Consider the following 22,518-nt stretch of genomic DNA (forward strand, 5'->3'; position numbering starts at 1 on the left):
ATGGTTCCTAGTTGGATTCGCTAACCACTGAGCCGCTGTGGGAACTCCAGCAGAATGGCCAGTAATTCTAAATAATCGTATTTATTCCAGTGTCCTTAAATCATTTATCTAGTTGTTTGCTAAATCCATTCATTCACCGTATTCACACTGGAGACTGTGATGTGTCAGGCATGGTGCTTTCGTGCAGGGAATACAATAACAGTGAACAAGCTTTCAGTCCTGGGAAAGAGCCAAGCACATGGGGCCCATGAAAAGATATTTAATTATCTTGAAATATACCTTCCCTCACACTGAATTTTCTCTAAATTTCTATCATAATTATAGTCAGTAACTGTTCTAGTATGGACAGAATTGTTGAAGACTTGTTACTTTCTACATATGCACGTATTTCACAGGAAATCATTAATTAACCTCTTCAAGGGTGAAGATTGCCTTATTTCTTTCTATATCCATGGCTGGAGACATAGTAAAGATTTTAATAATGATTGTTGAATTGACAAACAGAAGCCCTATAACCCTCTGGTGCTGCTTAAACTCTTTAGACCTTGAAAACTACAAGAATGGTAGTAATAGCACTTACGCAGAGGGAGAGCTGTAGGCTTAATGTGACAGGTTAAGACCTGGGAAAAGAGCCAGGCAATGGCTTGTTATTTGTAAGCAACACAAATTACCTCTTATGCAGATTTTGCAATTCTTAATTTTTAATGTTATGTTAACTGAGATTAAGAAGTTTTAAGAGCAGGATGTGTACATTTGATTTTTATTGGTGGTTCCTAGTTTTCTTTTGCATAGATTTGCTTTTTCATTCTAGTCTTATGGAATAAGGCTTTTTTTTTTTTTAATTGCGAAGATGACTAAAAATATAACCATCTGCATTTTGAAATTAGTGATATTATAGTTCAGGCTCAAAAGTTTGAGGACATGTTGCACTTAGATACTTACTTTTTTAGAGCATTATAGTATTTGGCACTTTGGTGTTGCTGCTAAACACTTGTTTATTACTTATTCCAGCAGTAGGAAAAAGGCTGGAGCAAATTAAGATGTGGACTTAGGTTAGCTTCGGGACTTTGGATTTTCCAACTGTGGACTTGTCTTAATGTTTCCGTTACTGTGAAGTATAATTTTCAGAAGTACTCTGTGAAGTGCCACAGTTGTAGAAAGGGACGTTAGTGAATGCACTTTATATTCTTTGCTTCCAAATGGGGTCATTTTCTTTTTGCTAATGTGAGTTAGATATATTGATGTTTATGTATTTTTGCATATGTTAGATCTCTAATAGTCACTGTAATTAAAAGTGAGAAATCACATGGTTTTTAACACCCTTTGTTGTATAGCTTATAATATGGAGTTGTTTTTTGTTGGTTTTTTTTTGGTCTTTTGTCTTTTTAGGGCCACACCCGTGGCATATGGAGGTTCCCAGGCTAGGGGTCAAGTCAGAGCTGTAGCCACTGGCCTACGTCACAGCCACAGCTCACAGCAACACCAGATCCTTAACCCACTGAGCAAGGTCAGGGATCAAACCTGTATCCTCATGAATGCTAGTCAGATTGATTTCCGCTGAGCCATGATGGGAACTCCCTATAAAGCATTCTGTATTGTCAGTATCTTCATTTCTTATTATATTTTAAAGAGACAACCAGACAGCTTAGGAAAAAATATATTTATAGGTATGGTTTATGTAACAACAACAACAGCTTCCATTTATAGGTATTAGGGACTGTTTTAAGTGTTAAATTTAAGCATATATTCATTTATTCCTCACAAGAACCCAAAAAGAAGTAGGTATCACTGTTTGTTATCCTCTCTCCAGATGAACAAATAAAGGCAGAGATTAATTGGTCCAGTGCTAAGCCTGACAAGTCTGGCTCCAGTGTTCATGCTATAAATGGTACATTTTGTAAACCAGCACTGGTTCACAAACCATTGCCAGTCTACAAAAGAACTTGGATTTGTATTTTGCAAGTCTTTTAAAGACAACTTTTTTTTTTTTTTTTTTTTTTTTTTTTGGTATTCTGAGTTTTTTTCCTTTGTATATTAGATTTCTGGATTTTTTTCCTTTGGACCATCATGGATGGAAGACTTAAAAACAAGTGTCTTTGCCCAGAGAGCTTGAAGACTCTGAGTAGGCTATGCAGGAAATTCTATTCAGTACTCTAGAAGTGACCCATATTCAAAGAATATGCCTTGGTCTTCATAAAAGGATTAGCTAATGAATGTGTTGTTATATTGCATTATATTATATATTATATTATTGTATAGCTCAATCAAGGATTTTGCTGAATTGAGCAACTTCTCTTTCTGATTTTATTTTATGATGGAGAAAAGAGGGCCTTTACTGTAAGCACTTTAGGAAGAGGCAAGGCTTATCTGGAAAGTTTTTGCTGTGTTTACTCATCATTTTGAAAGTGGAGCAGATTCCTAAAAGTCAAGTTACTAAATTGTACCATTCACCTTTGTGGTTTGCATGTGTATTTTTATCAGTTTCTTTAACAGTGATAGACGAAAACATGCTTTTTTTGGGGGGGTCACCATAAGCATGACATGCAGATTAAGACTTCACTGCATCATTTTACCTGAACCATGTTTTAAAGTGCTTCAGCACTTCTTCCTGTTGATCACCTATGGAATTGTTTAGGAGGAAAGAAAAGATTTCCAAAAAAAGAGGGAAGAGAAAAAACACACCTTAGTCTTTGTTTTCTTTTGAATGTACCTTCTCTGTCCCCAGTCTCCCTTAACCCAAGCACCAGAGCATGGGCTAACCTCTCCTGCTAGCCTTTGATTGCTTGCTCATTTGGCATGAAGATTTAGTATTTGATTTATGTAAAATATATGAAAGGATATGTAAGTTATAAATCATTAATAAGCGTATTCATTAATAAGCTTAAGCTCAGCACTAATTAAGATCTAGGAAACTACTTTGTTCCTTCCCTGTACAATTTCCCTGCCTCCCCCAAGGGAAAATACTCTCCTGAATTTTGAGATGATCGCTTTTATAACTTAAAAGTCTATGTCTCTAAGTAATATATATTTTAGTCATGACTTTTTTGAGTTATGTAAAAAAACCATTGCATCTTTTGAGACTTTTAATGAATTCATTGTTTCTAAAAATCTTCCTTTTGCTTCTAGGTGGCTGTGGTTCATTTGGGCTACTTTATAAGTTTTCATTGTGTGAAAAAGCTAAAATTTATTCTCTTGTCAATGAAGGTTTAGGTTGTTTTCAGTGTTCTGTTATTTTGTTTCCCTCTGTAGCAGATAATGTTGCTTTGAGCATGCTGGTACCTTTCCTCTGGTATCCATATACAAGTGTCTTTAGGTGTATATATCTGAGAGTAGAGTTGTTGGATTCTAGGGTATGCAATATTCACTTGAACAAGGTAACTCCAAATTTTTCTAAAATGATTGTAACAATTTATAATCCCACATATTGGGTGTCTAAGAGTACCTACCGATACACATTTTTGTCAACACTTAATGTTGGGTTTCTTAACTTTTACTAATCTGATGGGTGTAAAATGATATTTCATATGGTTTTAGCTAAGTGTGGAGGCTGAGTGTTTGCCTTTCATGTTTCCATGTTTCTTTTTCTTGAACTGTCTCTTCTTGACTTTTTCTTTTTTTTTTTTTTTTTTTGTCTTTTTGTCTTTTTGTCATTTCTTGGGCCGCTCTTGTGGCATATGGAGGTTCCCAGGCTAGGGGTCTAATCGGAGCTGTAGCCGCCAGCCTACACCAGAGCCACAGCAACGCGGGATCCAAGCTGCGTCTGCGACCTACACCACAGCTCACGGCAACGCCGGATCCTTAACCCAGTGAGCAAGGCCAGGGATCGAACCCGCAACTTCATGGTTCTTAGTCGGATTCGTTAACCACTGCGCCACAACAGGAACTCCCTCCATTGATTTCTTTGTCTTATTCCTACTGAGTTTAGCAGTTCTTTGTATACTAGATATTAACTCTTTTTTTGTTACATATGTTGCCAGTATCTTCCCGCAGCCCAGTGGTTTATATATTCAGTTTCTTTAAAGTGTCTCGATAGAAAATTTTGATATTACTTATGATCAGATTAATCAGATCAGTCTTTTGTGGTTAATGCTTTTTAATATTTTATTAAAATTAATCATTCCTTCCCATTGTTCAGATCGTAAAGAATCATTCTTGTATTTTCTTCTGAAAGTTGGAGTTTTGCCTTTCAATTTAAAGTCTTTAATCCCATGAGAATTGATTTGTGTATAGTATAGGATAGAGATTTTATTATTTTTTTCCTATATGAATAATCAGTTACTCCAGCTCCATTTATGCAGCAGTCCCTTCTCCCCAGTGATCTGCAGTGTGGTCCCTTAGCATTTACTTGCTCTCCATAAAAGTATGTATTTGTCCTTGGACCATGCATTCTGCTTTTGGACTGCATGCTGTTTCATTTGCCAGCGTATGTTAATACTGTTCTGTCTTAATTACTGTGGTTTTATTTTATATATTGATAATCTGATTGGGCAAATTTGTTTTATTTGATTCCTTGAACATTTTGGCTGTTCTTGAGTTTTTGCTTTTTCATATAAAGTTTAGAATCTGCTTATTAAGTTTTATAAAAGAATCTTTTGGGGAGTTCCCGTCATGGCTCAGTGATTAACGAATCTGAGGTTGTGAGTTCGAACCCTGGCCTTGCCCAGGCGTTGCCATGAGCTGTGGTATGGGTCGCAGATGCGGCTCAGATCCCGCATTGCTGTGACTCTGGCGTGGGCCGGGCGGCTACAGCTCTGATTGGACCCCTAGCCTGGGAACCTCCATATGCTGCGGGAGTGGCCCAAGAAATGGCAAAAAAAAAAAAAAAAAGAATCTTTTGGGGATTTTGGTTGGAAATGCATTTAATATTTATGTGAGTTTTTGAGAGAATTGACTTTTTTTTACAGTATTGAGTCTTATTTATGAACATGATGTCTTTACATTTATAGCTTTCTGTTAAGTTTTATGATTTTTTTTCTGTGCAGATATTGCGAGGCTTTTGTTACAGATTTATTTCTAGTTTATTTCTTTTTGCTATTGTAAATTGTGTCTGTGGGAAAAATTATCTTTTGTACTTTTTACTTGAAAATAGAAATCCAGTTGAGATTTTCATATTGATGATAATATGCAGTTACCTTGCCAAACTCATGAATTGTTTTTCCTTAAAAATTTTTAACTTTTCATCTCTTTCTCTTGACTTTTAACATTGTTGAAAGTAGTACTGGTGGACATGTTGTCTCACTTAGATTATAAAGGGAGTGTTTCTAACAGTTTTTTCGTGAAGAATTATGTTTATTATAGGCTTTTGGTAGAGGTAGATACCTTTTTATCCTTTCTATTCTTATTTCGCTAAGTTTTTTTTTTTAATACAAGTAGTATAGCTTTCATGAAAAGCTCTTTCTGCATCTTTGACCTGTTCATATGGGTTTTTTTCTCTTTAATCTGTTAATGTGAAAAACAGTTTCCAGGTTTTCTAACCCAACTTTGCATTTCTGAAATGAGTCAGAGTTGGTCCTCATTTGTTTTTTAAACTTTTAAATTCAGAGTAGGACTAGGAGTGGTGAGAATGGTGGTGGTGGGAGGGTAAAGGTGCTGAAGCAGGTCAAGAAGCTAGAAAAGATAGTCATTTCAGTGCTAAAACAGTGATTTATGCTAATTCTGGAGCATATTTATACTCAGGATGTATAACTAAGTAGGTATTTATTTGATCTTTTCTAAAATTGACCCTGGAGAAGGTAATATTTTCCTTATATATAGAATTGTAGAAGCTTTATTTTTCTTGTTATTACTTCTCTTTTATGTACCATTCCTTTAAAATTAAATCATGTATGTAAATGTCATGAGATTTTGAACACATGGAGTAAATTAAATGAACAACACTAAAAACTCTTATCTTTTCTTTTTAAGCAAGCATTTATTTTCCAGAATTTGAGTTTATGGAACTGCAAAATAGGATGTGTATTTGTTATAGAATATATCTTAAGCCTACGAAATCTTTAGGTTGGCATGATTGCAGCACCTGGTGTCCAAATGCATGTTAGAGTATGTTTATTGCTGCATATTTTCTAAAATATGCCTGAGTTTAGATATTAGAGAAATCCCATTGTAGAAAGTTTGGTGATTAGGGCAAGACATTGACAGTAGCCAGGAGATCTAGAAGAAGGTTCTGTGCACTGTTCTAATGCCTGGTGATCATCTTTATCAAGCCTTTGCCCCAGGCTTTCCAGTTATTGATTGCTTTTTTTAGGAATTATTTTTAATTCTACAGAGGAAGCTAGTGGGGAAGTAGTATTTATTTTACAGAAAGTTAATTTTTAAAAAGGAGTACCGTAACTGTTACGGCTTTAACAGTTTCCTAAAAAATAGTTGTTTCTCTTTTTCCCTGCCCCTCCCAGCTTCCCTGTCTCCCTTTTCTCCTCTCCCCACAACCCCTTGTGACTCTGAGCAAGCTGCTTCTCCCTTTAAAGCCTCATCGAGGAAAAGAGGCAAATAATTTCAGTCTCATTAGTTAGTCTTCAATGAAGTTAAATCTTAACAAAGTGCTTAGCGATGTCTGAAACACAGAAAGTGAAATGGCAGCCTAGAAGAGACAATTTTAAGAGACCATATCTAACTTTATCATGTACATTTATATTGGGTGTCTGATCTAAGATGTTCAGACATGACTGTGACCCTCTTAAAAATAAGTAAAGCCTTAGAAAAGTGAGGAAGGATTAGTTTTACAAATGTGGAGGAAAAATAGTCGACCTCCTTAGTAAGTAGTTCAGTAAGACACACATACATGCACACTTTTGAAACAGTGAAGTTCATGTCTAGGATGCATAGTGCTGAACGCAGTATAGATTGGAACATACCTTTGTATAAAGCAATTTGGTATTAGGTATCAAGACCTAATAATATCTTAAAATTTTTAAAATTATTTCTGTGAGACTCTGTTGGTCATAGCCAGGATAATTATCTACATTGTACTCTGCATGAAGGTGCCACATCTATCTATCAGGCACAAGGTAGAAATGTCACTTCTGGGATCATGGGTGGATTTAGGGATCAGGCTCTTCTGGCCACATTTTGAGCAGTGGTTGCCTGATTTATAAAGCCACAACAGCACCTGTGGCATGCCTGGGGTCAGAAGCACTCATACTCCCTGGCCACACTGGTGCGTGTAAGTGTCTTGTCTGGACTGAACTGAAGCCATCCCCTGAGGTTTTTTTTTTTTTTTTTATCACTTACCTAACCCCTTAGAGGATGATTCTCAAACTCTCCCTTCCTCCCCACTTGGCACGACCTAATGTGGTAGATCTGAGAAGTTTGGAGCAAGCCTGCCTGGCATTGTCTTAGGCATGTTTGTGCCTTGATGTCCAGAGGTTATGTTTGTTAGTATGCAAGAGCGTGACTCATGAGCAGAGATCCATGTATGCATAGCCAGGGCTATTGCTTGCTGGGCTTCTTGAACCCCAACCCTGGCAGAACTACCTTGTACAATACAATACAATAACCAGGTTGTACAGTAAAATACTAGTTCATAGTATGAGGAAGGGATAATTTTTTCTAACCTGCACAAAGTCTTTATGCGCTTTTGGAAGCCCTGGATATAGCAGATCCCTCAGTAGGGAAAAAAAATGTGATATACCTAAATGTTAGGATGGGACATAATGATTTTGGAAGAATTTTTAATGATACATATGATTTGTTTTTTTTGTTTTTTTGTTTTTTTTGTTTTTTGTCTTTTTGCTATTTCATTGGGCCGCTCCCGCAGCATATGGAGGTTCCCAGGCTAGGGGTCCAATTGGAGCCGTAGCCACCGGCCTACGCCAGAGCCACAGCAACGCGGGATCTGAGCCACGTCTGCAACCTACACCACAGGTCACGGCAACGCCAGATCGTTAACCCGCTGAGCAAGGCCAGGGACCAAACCTGCAACCTCATGGTTCCTAGTCGGATTCGTTAACCACTGCGCCAGGACAGGAACTCCTGATACATATGATTTGAATGAGAAACAAGATACATATAAAGAAAGGGTGTTCAATTGTATAAAAGTGTGCATAGAAGAAACAGAAGGAAATGAAATAAATTGTTGCAAGTAGTCAGCTTTGGCTGTGGGATTACAGGTAGTGATTTTTTTTCTTTTTATTTTCTCTATTTTATTCAGTGAGAGTGCTTTGCTCTTCTAATAAAAGGGAAAATGAAAATTATAAGAAGTTCCTAGAAATGACAAAAACAAAGTCATGTTCTGAGGACCCAGAGTTACTATTCAACTGTTATTGTAAATTTACTTCTTACTGGAAAAAATACAACTTTTTTAGACTAATGACAAATAGTGATAATTTATGCCTTCAGGAGCATGGATTTACAACAGAGGTTAAGAATTTCCTGGGAGTTCCCGTCGTGGTGCAGTGGTTAATGAATCCAACTAAGAACCATGAGGTTGCGGGTTCGATCCCTGCCCTTGCTCAGCGGGTTAAGGATCTGGCGTTGCCTTGAGCTGTGGTGTAGGTCGCAGACATGGCTCAGATCCCGTGTTGCTGTGGCTCTGGCATGGGCCGGTGGCTACAGCTCCGATTGGACCCCTAGCCTGGGAACCTCCATATGCTGTAGAAGCAGCCCTAGAAATGGCAAAAAGACAAAAATAAATACATAAATAAATAAATAAAAATAATTTCCTTAGAGAGCCAGTTTTAAAGTGGGAAAATATACTTGATATTCAAGATATGTAATAGAGCATTATGCAGTCATATAAAGTATTAGTTATTACATAATTTCAAGGTTGATTGTATATTAACTATACCTTGACAGTTTATCTATATAAAAAATGTATTTCTTGGTATAGCACAGAGGAAGGCTCTTAATGTAACCTTTACTCTTTCTTATTATAAAGCCAGTTTTATGGTAGTATTATGGTGTAGGATGACATGCAAGCTTCAAATTTGTATTCAGGTATTTGAGTTCTGGTTTGTCTTAGACATGAATATTTTTAAGTGTTCTTTACTTGAGATAGAATGTTAAAATAGATATGTATGTATTATTGTAATTTTAATATTAAATAAGAAAAGTAGTGACCATGTTCAATAAAATTGGCATTTCTATTGATCTTTACACAATCTTAGAGATTTTTACTATTTTACAAATAAAGGAAACTGATGCTCAGATTACATTTTACAAATAATAATTCAGGAGTTCCTGTTGCGGCTCAGTGGGTTAAGAATCCCACATGGTGTTTGTGAGGATGTGGGTTCAATCCTGGCCTCGCTTAGTAGGTTAAGGATCCAGTTGCCACAAGCTTCAGTGTAGGTTGCAGATGCAACTCAGATCTAGCGTGGCTGTGGCTGTGGCATAGGCCTGCAGCTATAACTCCCATTAGACCTCTGGCCCGGGAATTTCCGTATGCCGCAGGTGCAGCCATAAAAAGAAAGCAAAAAGAAAAGAATAAGTGGATATTCAGCCCAAGTTTATCTCATTCTAGAACGAGTGTTCTAAACCGTTTTGCTTATATTTCCTTTTTATTAAGGTAATTTTTTTATAGATGTGTTTGTTTTACTTTCTCTTATAAATTACCATGATAATCTTTTCCTTTTAATGTGATTTTAAGTATATTTACATGAATTATTCAAGCATTTTGGGTTTCCCTTATTTTTTTATATGACTGACTCTGTCTTTCCATGTTGAATTTCTTACAGTGCTTCAAATTGTTCCTTTAAAGACAAGTAAAATAATTTTTGAGAATTAGTTGTAAGAAATTAAACTCTCTAGAATGTATAGGACAAGAAGTTTGTATCTCAGTTTTCTGTGGGATTATTTCAGCTCTTTTATTAAAGTTTTCTTTCTTCATCACGTACTTTTTACATTGCTCACGTGGACTGTTCTCTTTGTACCTTCTGCCTCCTTTTCCTTCTTGTCCAAATCCTGTTCCTTCTACAGAATTTATCTCAGCTGCCAGAGCTTCATAAAATCTTTTCCTAATACTTAATTTCCATGCTGTACTCTTATTGAAATTTCTTAATTGCCACAGACTTATGTAAATATTTCTGATGATACTTCATTTTTACCTTGAATATTTTAATTGCTCCAGTAAGGCTAGATATTTTTAGAGAGCACAGTTTTTTTCATCATGGTATCTTCTAGGTATCTGTTTTGGTGCTCTACTCGCAAATAGATTTTCTGAGAAATACTTCATAATTTTTTACATTTGTATACAATTGGACCTATCCTGATTTCTGTTTTCTTCCCCCTCGCCCTATAGCTAGCTATACCAGTTCCACAGTTTTAATTACTAATGAGTAGGATGTGTCCCTCTCACATGATTTTCTTTCAAAGATATTTGTAGACCTGCATGGTCCTTTTTTCACAAATGGATACGTAACAACAGTTTCAAGTTCTCAAATTAAAACTTACTCATATACTTGTTGGAAATATGTAAAAATGTCCTTTTATATTATCATCTCATCTGGGAATGCGGTAGGCCTTTAATTTGAAGTGCTCTTTTCTGTTTCTACGATGGCTTTTTAAATTGCTTTCTGTATGTTAAGGGGAACTTAGATTGAATTCAGCTAGAGTTTATCACGTGCTCAAATGAAGGAGGAATGCAATCTAGGTTGAGAAGGTTGCATCTCATTTTTCCATGGGATTATTTCAGCATGACTTATTAAATAAAATTTTCTTTAATGCAGTTAGATTTATGTACCATCATTCAAAATACGGCAAGGCTGTAAATATGGTTGACAGAACGCTCTGAAGTCATAACTTGTATGTTTTATGTTTTGCTGGAGGCAAAGGAATTTTAATACTTGAAGAACCTTTAGGTTTATAGATTTTAGACACTTGGATTATCTAATTTACATATTGTCTAATATTCACTACTTACGACCTGACATTTGATTTCTAAGGATGAAAGCAATTACGGTGTTTTATTGCCTCTTGACTTATTAAGAGTTAGACAGGTGGAGTTCCCACTGTGGTGCAATGGGTTAAGGATCCAGCATTCTCTGGCCTGGGAACTTCCACATGTCATGGATGTGGCAAAAAAAAAATTAAAAAATAAAAAGAATTAAATAGAAACGATAGAGCTTTTCCCCATGGTTTTATTCAAGTGGCACTGGGTTTTCTCCTGTAGTTTATCCAGGTGGCCGGCCAAGCCACTTGTTTTATTTCTGGGTGACTGCAGTGAGCCTCACGGAAGGAAGTTTTTCTTTGTCAGAGAAAGCAAAACTGTTTACTCATTCCATTTGTAGTAGCACTGATCCAAGAGAAGCTTTTGAGGAAAACTAGAGTGGTTAAACTTTGAACATAAATAGTTCCCATTCATCTCCTAACTGATAGAGATAAGTAAAAGATTAGGGATTAATAATATATCAATTATAGTCAGCACAGAGTTCTAGAGCAGAAACTGCACACTGATGGTTCACCAACCATATATAGCCCTCAGACTGTTTCTTTTGGCCTACTGAGTATTTCCAAATTTATTTACTTAGTTGATAACATCTAAAAATTGTTTTACATGAATATCCAGCACTAAATCACCTGCATTTTTACCATGGCATGTTAATAGCACTGGCACTCTATAGATTAAGCCCCAGTTAGCACTTCTGACATGGTGTCAGCATTTAACTTTGCAACCGCTGTTCTAGAGTCTCTTGAATACAGAAGTAGTAGTAGATCTAATACAGCTAATACTGATGAACCTTTAACCCTGAGTAAATAGTAGGTAGAATAGTAGGCATGAAGATTTTAGGTAGTGAGAGTTTGAGTGAATATGAAATGTATGAGAAAGAGTAGTGGCAGAAGAATCCAAGGATTTTACTTGATCGCTGTAAGGATAGAGGTACCATCAACTGAGACAGGGGAGATTGCTGGTAGGTCAGATTTGGGGAGTGAGATGAGGAGTGCAGTTTTGAACATGTTAAGCTTGAGGTATCTATTAGAGCATCCTACTGGAGATACTGAATAGGCAGTGCTATGAGAACGTGGAGTTGGAGAGATATGTCTAGACTGGATAAATAAATTTGAGATCTATAGATGATGTAGAAAATCAGGAGATGGAGTGAGATCCCAAAGGGAGTGGAGGACCTCAGACTGAGCCGTGGAGCATGTCAGTATTCAGGGGTTTGAGAGAAGAGACGTTCAGCATCCGGTGAGGTGGGACAGAAAGGAAGGGGTGTGGTGTCCTGAAGGACAAGTGTCTTGTCCTGGTTTTACCCCCAAAGCAGAGCCTGAAACAGGGATTTTTTAAGCAGGTGATTTGTTTGGGGAAATGTTAAGAAGCAGAAGTCAGAGAACTGGGGCAAGAGAAACAGAAAAGAAGGAAAGTCAGTCTAGGGTGTATTATTGACCTGGTCACTCCTGTGAGCAGTTGGGGCATGATGCTGAGGAAGCCCTCGGATAAGACATGAAAAATATGCCTCCTGTGGGAAGAAGAGGGTATTTATCTACCAGATAGCCTACCCGCATTGGTCATGGGTTGCCTATAGACACTCTCACACTTCCAGGTTCGTTACAACTCAGGATGGCTGAAGAGGTCCTGTAGGCATCTCTTGCTGCAAAGCCTTTGAGCAGGAAGTGAGCCCCACCAGTGCAGCTCGCAACTAAGGGGAGCTGCCTCAGCCGAATGAAAATATGAGACACGGCACAAGAGGCGTCCCCTACAGCCCACCGTCTAGCACCCTCCACCAAGTGCTTGCCACGTTTAGTCCAGCCTGCTACACAGCTGGTCACTAGTCTCTACATTAGACTTAGAGTAGGAGGGTTTGGAATAAAAATGTTCATTATTTCAGTCCTCTACTCATTCTAGATTTTCTTTACTCTCAGCCAGCACATCAACAGATTGCAGCGTTTTCCTGGTAGAGTGACCCAGATCTTCTTCCCCAAGTGATCAGTACCTGTAGTTGCTGTATCCTTGTCAAGGCCTAGTTGTTGCCACTGCCCATTTACAATTGTTACTGCACTTGGCAGCCTCAGTCGAATCCCCTAGGTCCTCCGTATTCTTTCTCCTGTCTCTCTTGTGTAGCAGCAGCTCTTAAGTCCTTGTGTTAGGATCAGTTTGCAGGACCCTCCTGTCGTTTCCGCCCCCCCACGCCATTTGACCGTTGCTTCAGAATGCTTCCTGTGTCTTCTGGCAGAAGCTCCTCCCCTTCTCCCCCAGAATCAGAATCAGAATTTTTAATCCGTTGGAGCCTTATGTTGCTAATCTTGTTTTTGTTTTTAATCTGTCAGAGATACAGTGCCACATTTCAGCCTTGGGAAGACTGTCAGATCACTTACCACTTGGAAGACAGTGCTCAGTTCCCTCAAGATGTTACCAATCTTTTTCTGTTATCTTTTCTTTTTTTTGTCATTTTAGGACCACACTCTCAGGATATGGAAGTTCCCAGGCTAGGGGTCGAATTGGAACTGTAGCTGCTGACCTACACCACAGCCACAGCAGCACCATATCCAAACCATGTCTGCGACCTACACCACAGCGCATGGCAACACTGGATCCTTAACCCATTGAGTGAGGCCAGGGATCGAACCTGCGTCTTTGTGGATACTTGTCAGATTCGTTTCTGCTGAGCCAAGACAGGAACTCCAAGATGTTACCAATCTTTTATACACAGAAATTGTATATTTGTTAAATTCAGAACTCTTGGATTATATAGAAAAAACAACTAGGGAAAGAAATTTTCACACGAAGATGACTAGTTACACCAGTCAGTATTTCTCCTTATTCTGTGTGAACTAAGCTAATTTGTTATACTGGCTAAAGTGCTTAGTTGCTCATTCTGAAAATTTCATTTTGCTTAGAACTGTTTCAGCCTTTGAAATAGTAAAACCAGTCCTAGGGAGCACTTTGTGGTTCACTTGAGTTTTGCCAAATGTGCCTCCGGCTTATAAAGATAAACTTCCAGTGTCTATTTCTACTGTCATAGAAAATAAGGATCTTAGGAGTAAAACCGAGTTTTAATATATTGATATTGAATTAATTAAACTATGATAAGAATATAGAAATGTGCCTCTTTTGATAATTTTACAAAAATAAAGAGGAATTACTATTTTTCCCTTTGTTATCTGAATAAAGAATTACTAATCTTTTTCTCTTGTTATCTCCTGTTTCATAAGCTATGATAACAACTGTGTGCTTTTCTTGTTTCACCTATTAGTTTTTGACTATCTTGAGGGTGACAGGGTATTGTATCACCCTCAAGATACAATGTGTTCCAGGGTTTAACATAATAGCGCCTTACTCTTGGTAAGCCTTCTTTAGTTGTCGAGTTAACGCATGGCTGAGGGATAGATAGTGGCTTATGCACGTGATATGTGATAGCATTGAGGAACTTTGTTAGTTTTAATAAAAATTAAAACTTGTTTTAAACTATAATAATGTTTTAGACTTTCTTCCTTTTTTCTTTCTTTAAACAGATAGAGGGACAAGAACAGAATCACCAGCACTGGCTGAAGGTAAATATGTCTTTGGGGGAAATGATTACTCAAATACAAATAAAAAGTGAATGATTTGAATAAAAACTACATTGGCTAAACATAATTAAAGGAAAATGTTCTGTACGTAAAATTGAACTGCTAAAAATATCTGTAGGAAATAGCCGATGTGTTTACTCTCTGGCTTAGAATAGGAAGTAATATAAATTAATTAGAACTTTTTTTTTACAGCTTCCTTTCAATAGGAGAGGTATGTGTTTTTCTTTGAATTCCTTTTTTAAGCGATTTTAGCTGTCACCAGTATAGTTGATCAGGAAAGATTTAAGTCATAATTCTAGTTTGTTTGTTTGTTTGTTTTAAAGCTAGAAGGAAAGGAAAGGCACTTGCACATTTTTTTTTAAATAGGAATCCTACCTATAATGGGTTTTGGTCCCTTTAGAAAGTCTTAAAAATAAAGAACACAACAACAACAAAAAGATATTATTAAAGGATCCTGAGTACCTAACAGTTTATAATCCTATAATTGTTTTAATTACAAGTTAATAGGTATTAGAAAATGTAAGTTTTCTTATAGACGTGCTTTGTGTTCTTCAAGTGAAAATGGTCAGCTTAAAAAATCTCTGTGTTCTTTCTAATAATAAACAGAGATAGATTTACATTTCAAAACTTCCCTGTCATTTTATTAGAACTGATAATTACAGTTATCCTGATGGTTCATTGGAATTGTAATCACCTCACCTATCCTGTTTGTCATAGTGCAGGAATTTTCAACCATTTTTTGTGCCATGATTCTAATAGTGATCTATGGTTTCATGAAGTAAAATACACAGGATTACAAAGGACTAGTTATATTGAAATATAATTAACATATTAAAAATACAGTTTTTCGATAGAGTAATGTATATGCTTCTCACATTAGAGAATAAGGTTTAGCAACAATTCTGCTAAATACTGTAATTTTAAATAATGCTGAGTTTGCTTTGGGGGGGGGTGTTCTTTAGAGCTGCACCCTCGGCATATGGAAGTTCCCTGGCTGGATTAAGAACTTCTGTTAGTGGAAAGTTCTACAACATATTCGATTAAGTATAGTTTTTTTATGTTCTGAATAACTTATCTTAAAGAAGTAGAGGCATGCATCTGTTCCTTAAGAAATATCCTAACTGAAATACCTTTGAAGAAACTTCTTTTTGCTGATGTAAAAATCACAGAAAGAACAACATGCTCTATAGAAAAGAGGGTGAAAGATAAGTGTTAAGCCTTGGAGAATGCCTGCCTTCAAAGAACTCACATTCTAGTTCAAGGAACATGAACTTTTGAGATGCCAAAAGTTTTAACAAGAGAAATGTCATAATTAATTGCCATGGAAAGATGTAAATAGTAAGTGCTGTGACACTTGTGTTATGGGAATACACAAGAAGGTCAAGACTTGTAAAAAGTCACCAAGCGTTTTCCACTTACTTCGCTAGTTTGAGCTATATATGACAATATGCCACCCTAAGCTAGGAGGAGCCCGGAATGTGCACTCAATTCGAATGTTTGTTCAGCACCTTGTAGCTGATTACTAATAAAGGGAATGGCAGTGGCACTGACGTTTGGTTGATGACAAAAATAACCTTCATATTTGTTTTGAAGGGCACATGGTGGGGTATCTGACTTTTGCAGGGGGTTGGTTTGTATTTTTGTTTTTGGTTGTGATCCTGACTGATGCCATATTTTAAAGATGTTCTTAAAAGCTGCACTGTCAGCATCATTAGTATAAGCCCCACTTTTAAAAACTTATTTGCTCCTTTTGCCCAAGTCACTAAGTTTCTCTAGTCTTCAATTCCCCTTTATAAAATTAAATAATTGAGCTAGATCTGTGGTAAAAATATTCAAAGTAGTTAGGCGTGATTTGACCTTGGTTTTATATAGGTATTGTCCTTATATATGCACTGCAAAACTTTGAAAGCTATAATTATTAGGTAGCATACTTACTTTAAAAAGTTTATATGGTATACACATACTGCATTTTGGTCTTCATGGTTTCAAAAATGCATTTAAAATTTATATGCTCCACTATACTAAGAAAACAGTAGATTGTCTTTTATTTTTTTGTAAATCAGTATTTTTGTTTGTTTTTGGGTAAATCAGCTTTTATAATGGTATTTAGTGAAAGAAATCAGACTATGTCATTTGAATATAATTATGGAGTATACTTGGTGGGTTTTTTGTTTTGGTTTGATTTGGTTTTTTTTTTTTTTTTTTGGTCTTTTTTAAGGTTGCACCTGCAGCATATGGAGGTTCCCAAATTGGGGGTCCAATCAGAGCTATAGCTGCTGGCCTGCGCCACAGCCACAGCAACTCAGGGCCTAGGCTGCGTCTGCGGCCTACACCACAGCGCATGGCAACGCCACATCCTTAACCCACTGAGCGAGGCCAGGGATCCAGCCCACATCCTCATGGATACTAGTCGGGTTCATTAACCACTGAGCCACGACGGGAACTCCCTGGAGTATACTTGTTAAATTTACTTAAGGAGTCTGTCTACTCTAACTGAACTAAAATACTGATATTATGACATAAATAATACTGATGTAGGCATTCCCATTGTGACTCAGCAGATAAAGGACCTGACTGTATCCATGAGAATGCAGGTTCCATTGCTGGCCTCACTCAGTGGGTTAAGGATCTGATATTGCTACAACCTGCAGTGTAAGTCGAAGCTCTGGCTTGGATTTGGCGTGGCTGTGGCATAGGCCAGCAGCTGCAGCTCTGATTTGACCCCTGGCTTGGGAGTTTCCATTATGCCTCATCTGCGGCCCTGGAAGAAAAAAAAAAAAATCTGACATAAATAATGATGTAATTAAAATATATAAGCAGTTATATTACCACCTCTTCTGAAAGATCAAAATGTAATGAATAACCTCTGTCAGAGTCATTTTTAGCATTGTTAAGAGATGCTGGTTTATAAATTTAGAAAAACAAAGTATGTATTTTAAAACTCATATTATCAAGAAGATAAAATTTATATTTTGTTTTGTATTGTTTATGATGAGCCTGGTGGAGTTATATGCAAGAGAATGATTTTAAGTTCAAGAATAAGGAAAACATTTAAATTTAAAATTCCTTTTAAATTTCTTTAGTGTGCTAGGCTCAAACAGAAAGACTTGATAAGGTAGAGTAATATTTAAGTACATTTCTTAGTTAGCATCTGTTATCTTTTCTAATCATTTTTTTCCTTAAAATTTTTTTCTTTGAGAGCTTTATTCCTAATTTAGAAATTTTACTGCTAGTATTGAATTAATTTCTTCCAGAAACACTTGAAATTTTTCTTAACTCCTTTTGGGTCAATTATGTGAACTTTTATTTATGACTAAGAAGCAGTATGGCAGAATGGTTAAGAGAACTGTTGGGAGCCAAATTTTTCCCAGTGAGAATTCCAGCTTCGCTGTTTACTAGTTGTTGCCCTTGAACAAATTATTTAATCTTTCTGACCTTCAAGTTGCTCAGAGATAAAATGAGGATTGTGGTGTGCTAATCAGCCACATAAAATAGTTGAGATTTTATGAGATATAATACTTCACCATAGAATGTGGATCACAGTTAAGCCCTCTCTCATTCATTGACTTTTACTTTCATTTTGTACTTAGAAGCGTCCAGGGTCTTCTGCAAGTGCTTTGGATATAAAAGTTAAGTTAGGAGTTCCCGTCGTGGTGCAGTGGTTAACGAATCTGACTAGGAACCATGAAGTTGCGGGTTTGGTCCCTGCCCTTGCTCAGTGGGTTAACGATCCGGTGTTGCTGTGAGCTGTGGTGTAGGTTGCAGACACGGCTCGGATCCCGCGTTGCTGTGGCTCTGGTGTAGGCCGGCGGCTACAGCTCCGATTGGACCCCTAGCCTGGGAACCTCCATGTGCTGTGGGAGCGGCCCAAAGAAATAGCAAAAAGACAAAAAAAAAAACCCAAAAAAACCCAAAACAAACAAACAAACAAAAAAAGTTAAATTATAGTCACTCAGGGAAAAATGATTCTATTGCCCTTAGTTCCTTTAGTCTATAATGTTTAAGAAGGTCCTTATGATGAATATTTCATAAATAAACCCTTCTAAGTTTTACTCTCTTTCAGAAGCTAAATCCTCATAATTATTAGACAGGAAATAACTTGTAATTTTTTGCATATGTGAGAATATGTATATAGTCTGATGCATAGATTTCTCTTACCTCAATATATATTTTAAACTACTTCAGATGTTTAATGAATTGTCAAGCAGCACAGGGATTGTTTGTTTAGTTTGGTTCCAGCAAGCTAGTGAGAACTGAGACCAATGAGAAGTTAACAAGTGAGTTAATTTCAGTATAATACAAGTTTTATTTGACTCCTGAGGGTGGGGATTCATGTTGGAGTAATTTTGTATCATTATAGACTATTAGCTGAAGTTTCTAAAAGAGTTTTAAAAACTTGACTCAAGTCTAAAAATTTGTCATTTGAAAACAAAATGACTTATTCTTTGGGTGTAGTCATTCAGAGTAAAGTAAGTAGAGGCCAGGTGACTATTTGTCATAGACAGATGTAGAGTGACAACTAAGTAACATCTTACTAAGGTTACATGGTCAAACTTGAGCCTTCCTCCTTAATGTGTGTCTCAGTTTGGGCTGCTGTAACAAAATACCATTAAGCTGGGTGGCTTAAAAACAACAGAAATGTATTTCTATGCTCGAAGTCCAAGGCCAGCATGGATGATGATTGAATATAAAGCCATTATGCTTGATGTTTTTCACTACTCATAGTGACTTTTTTTTTTTTCTTTTTACCTTTTCAAGGGCCGCACCTGTGGCATATGGAGGTTCCCAGGCTAGGGGGTCGAATTGGAGCTGTAGCCACCAGCCTGCACCACAGCCGGAGCAAAATGGGATCTGAGCCACATCTGCGACCTACAACACAGCTCACAGCAACACTGGATCCTTAAACCACTGAGCGAGGCCAGGGATCATGGTCCCTAGTCGGATTTGTTAAACACTGAGCCAAGATGGGAATTCCACGCATAGTGACTATTAATGTTAAGAAGAAACCCCAGTTCACCAAAGGAACCAAAAAAACCCATGGGAATTCTCACTTCAGAGAGTACTTTATCTTTTATTTTTTTATATATATGTATTTTTTTCATTACTCAATGAATTTATTACATTTATAGTTGTACAGTGATCCTCACAATCCACTTTTATAGGATTTCCATCCCACAATCCCAGCGCATCCCCCCATGCCCCAAACTCTCTCCTTTGGAGACCATAAGTTTTTCATAGTCTGTGAGTCAGTATCTGTTTTGCAAAGAAGTTCATTCTGTCCTTTTTTCAGATTCCACATGCCAGTGAAAGCATTTGATGTTGGTGTCTCATTGTCTGACTGATTTCACTTAGCATGATAATCTCTAGGTCCATCCATGTTGTTAAAAATGCTGGTATTTTGTTCCTTTTAATGGCTGAGTAATATTCCATTGTGTATATGTACCATGTCTTCTTGATCCACTCCTCTGTTGAAGGACATTTAGGTTGTTTCCATGTCTTCGCTGTTGCAGATAGGGCCACAATGAACATCAGAGTACATGTGTCTTCGTGAGTCATGGTTTTCCCTGGATAGATGCTCAGGAGTGGGATTGCTGGATCACATGGTAGTTCTGTGTTTAGTTTTCTGAGGCATCTCCATACTGTTGTCCACAGTGGTTGCCCCAATTTACAATCCCCCCAACAGTGTCATAGGGTTCCTTTTTCTCCATACCCTCTCCAGCACTTATTATTTGTAGACTTTTTGATGATGGCCCTTCCGGCTGGTGTAAGGTGGTACCATTTCTCTATAATGAGTAATGTTGACATCTTTTCATGTGTTTTTTGGCCATCTTTGTTTTGGAGAACAAAGAAGACATACGTCTGTATGTCTGTTTAGATCTTCTACCCATTTCTTGATGGGGTTGTTTGTTTTTTTTTTGGTATGGAGCTGCAGAAGGTGTTTATAAATGCTGGAGATGAATCCCTTGTCAGTTGATTCACCTGCAAAGATTTTCTCCCATTCTGTGGGTTGTCTTTTCATTTTGTTTAGGGTTTCCTTTGCTGTGCAGTAACTTTTAAGTTTAATTAGGTTCCACTTGTTTATTTTTGTTTTTACTGTCATTACTCTAAGAGGTTATCTGAGAAGATGTTGTTGTCATTTATGTCAAAGAGTGTTTGGCCTATGTTTTCCTCTAAGAGTTTTATAGTGTCTGGTCTTATTTCTAGGTCTTTAATCCATTTGGAGTTTTTTTTTTGTGTGTGTATGGTGTTAGGGAGTATTCTAATTTCATTCTTTTCCATGTGGCTGTCCAGTTTTCCCAGCACTACTTATTGAACAGGCTGTCTTTTCTCCATTGTATATTCTTGCCTCCTTTGTCATAGATTAGTTGGCTGTAGGTGCGTGGGTTTAATTCTGGGCTTTTTTTTTTTTTGTCTTTTTGCCATTTTCTTGGGCCACTCCTGCGGCATATGGAGGTTCCCAGGCTAGGGGTTGAATTGGACCTGTAGCCACTGGCCTACACCAGAGCCACAGCAACGCGGGATCTGAGCCATGTCTACGACCTACACCACTGCTCACGGCAACACCGGATCCTTAACGCACTGAGAAAGGCCTCATGGTTCCTAGTTGGATTCATTAACCACTGAGCCATGACAGGAACTTCTAATTCTGGGCTTTCTATCCTGTTCCACTGATCTATATTTGTCTTTGTGCCAGTACCGTACCATTTTGAGGATTGTTGCTTTGTAGTATAGTCTGAAGTCCAGGAGCCTGATTCCTCCAGCTCCATTTTTCTTTTTCAGGATATCTTTGGCTATTCTGGGTCTTTTGTGCTTCCAAACAAACTGTAAAATATTTTGATCGAGTTCTGTGAAAAATGTACTTGGTAATTTGATAGGGATTGCATTGAATGTGTAGATTGAGAATACTTTATCTTTTAACTCAAATTACCAGGGAAAGAAAGTAGAAGAACAGTTTTTAATAACTTCTTAACTGTTTCAATCATACTATGGTAACTAGAATTGAGGATTATTCCTATGTGCCAAATCCTGACAGATTTCCTTGAGCTTAGAAGTCTCCTGCTTTCCTCTGTCCTGCTTCCTGCTCTGAAATCTCTGAGGGGAAAGAGTGATGGCAGGTACAAATGTTATCCTTCCGCTACTGTGAGGACTCCTTACCTATGAGAGAGGCCCAACTTCCTTGCCCTTTCTGCTGTAGTTTGATGACTGGGGGAGAAATCAGAGGCTCTCATTCCTGGAGAGTGAGGTGGAATGTTTACATGTAGCAGAGAAGAACCTTCTTGTAGCCCTTAATCTCCATGCCCCCAAAAATGTATATTAAAAAGCACTATTTCTGAGGATGGCTGTTGGGTTTTAGGATCAGGATTTGAAGGCTTTTGGCTCTCATTGCTGTAATGTGTAAGAACATTAGAAATACCAGTGAAGATTAGTTCAGTGGTGATGAAGAGTATTGTGGGAAAATATCATTGCTGTCTAGGCCAGCTTTAATGTGTTAGCAGTAAACCTTTGCCCATCAACCTTACCTTTGATGGAGTTTCTTAACTTTTGTTAAGCTTGCATTTGAATTATTCCTTAGTGGCTAACAAATTCATAAGCTTACTCCCTACTTTATAAAGATGCAGTTGTTTTATTTGACCTAAAGCTACACCTTTTATGGGATACACTTAGTTTAGGTTTGTATTTCTTTGATGAGGAAGCTTTTTCTACTTGATTTTTTTTTTTAAACATGTTTTTATTTTTATTTGTCTTTTTGCCATTTCTTAGGCCACTCCTGTGGCATATGGAGGTTCCCAGGCTAGGGGTCAAATCGGAGCTGTAGTCGCCAGCCTACACCACAGCCACAGCAACGTCAGATCCGAGCTGCATCTGCAACCTACACCACAGCTCACAGCAATGCCGGATCCATAACCCACTGAGCAAGGCCAGGGATCGAACCCACAACCTCATGGTTCCTAGTCGGATTCGTTGACCACTGCGCCACGATGGGAACTCCTGTCTTTTGTTTTTTTAAGGCTGCTGTTGCGGCATTTGGAAGTTCCCAGGCTAGGGATTCAGTCGGAGCTGTTGCTGCCAGCCTAT

The 22,518-nt window shown here is 37.5% G+C and overlaps 1 protein-coding gene across 23 annotated transcripts in view; it reads left to right on the plus strand.

Annotated features, from left to right (window-relative positions):
* The window catches only part of FAM49B (family with sequence similarity 49 member B), a 167,259-nt gene that overhangs the window by 94,406 nt on the left and 50,335 nt on the right, over positions 1-22,518 (plus strand). For 15 of the 23 annotated variants that reach the window (XM_021088605.1, XM_021088623.1, XM_021088609.1 and 12 more), the window contains 1 exon segment: positions 14,386-14,424. The exons of 3 other annotated variants lie outside the window; for them this stretch is intronic. The gene's annotated coding sequence lies outside the window, so the exon portion shown is untranslated. 23 annotated transcript variants of the gene reach the window in all.

The sequence above is a fragment of the Sus scrofa genome, chromosome 4 (genome assembly GCF_000003025.6).
Source record: "Sus scrofa isolate TJ Tabasco breed Duroc chromosome 4, Sscrofa11.1, whole genome shotgun sequence".
NCBI classification, from domain to species: Eukaryota; Metazoa; Chordata; class Mammalia; order Artiodactyla; family Suidae; genus Sus; species Sus scrofa.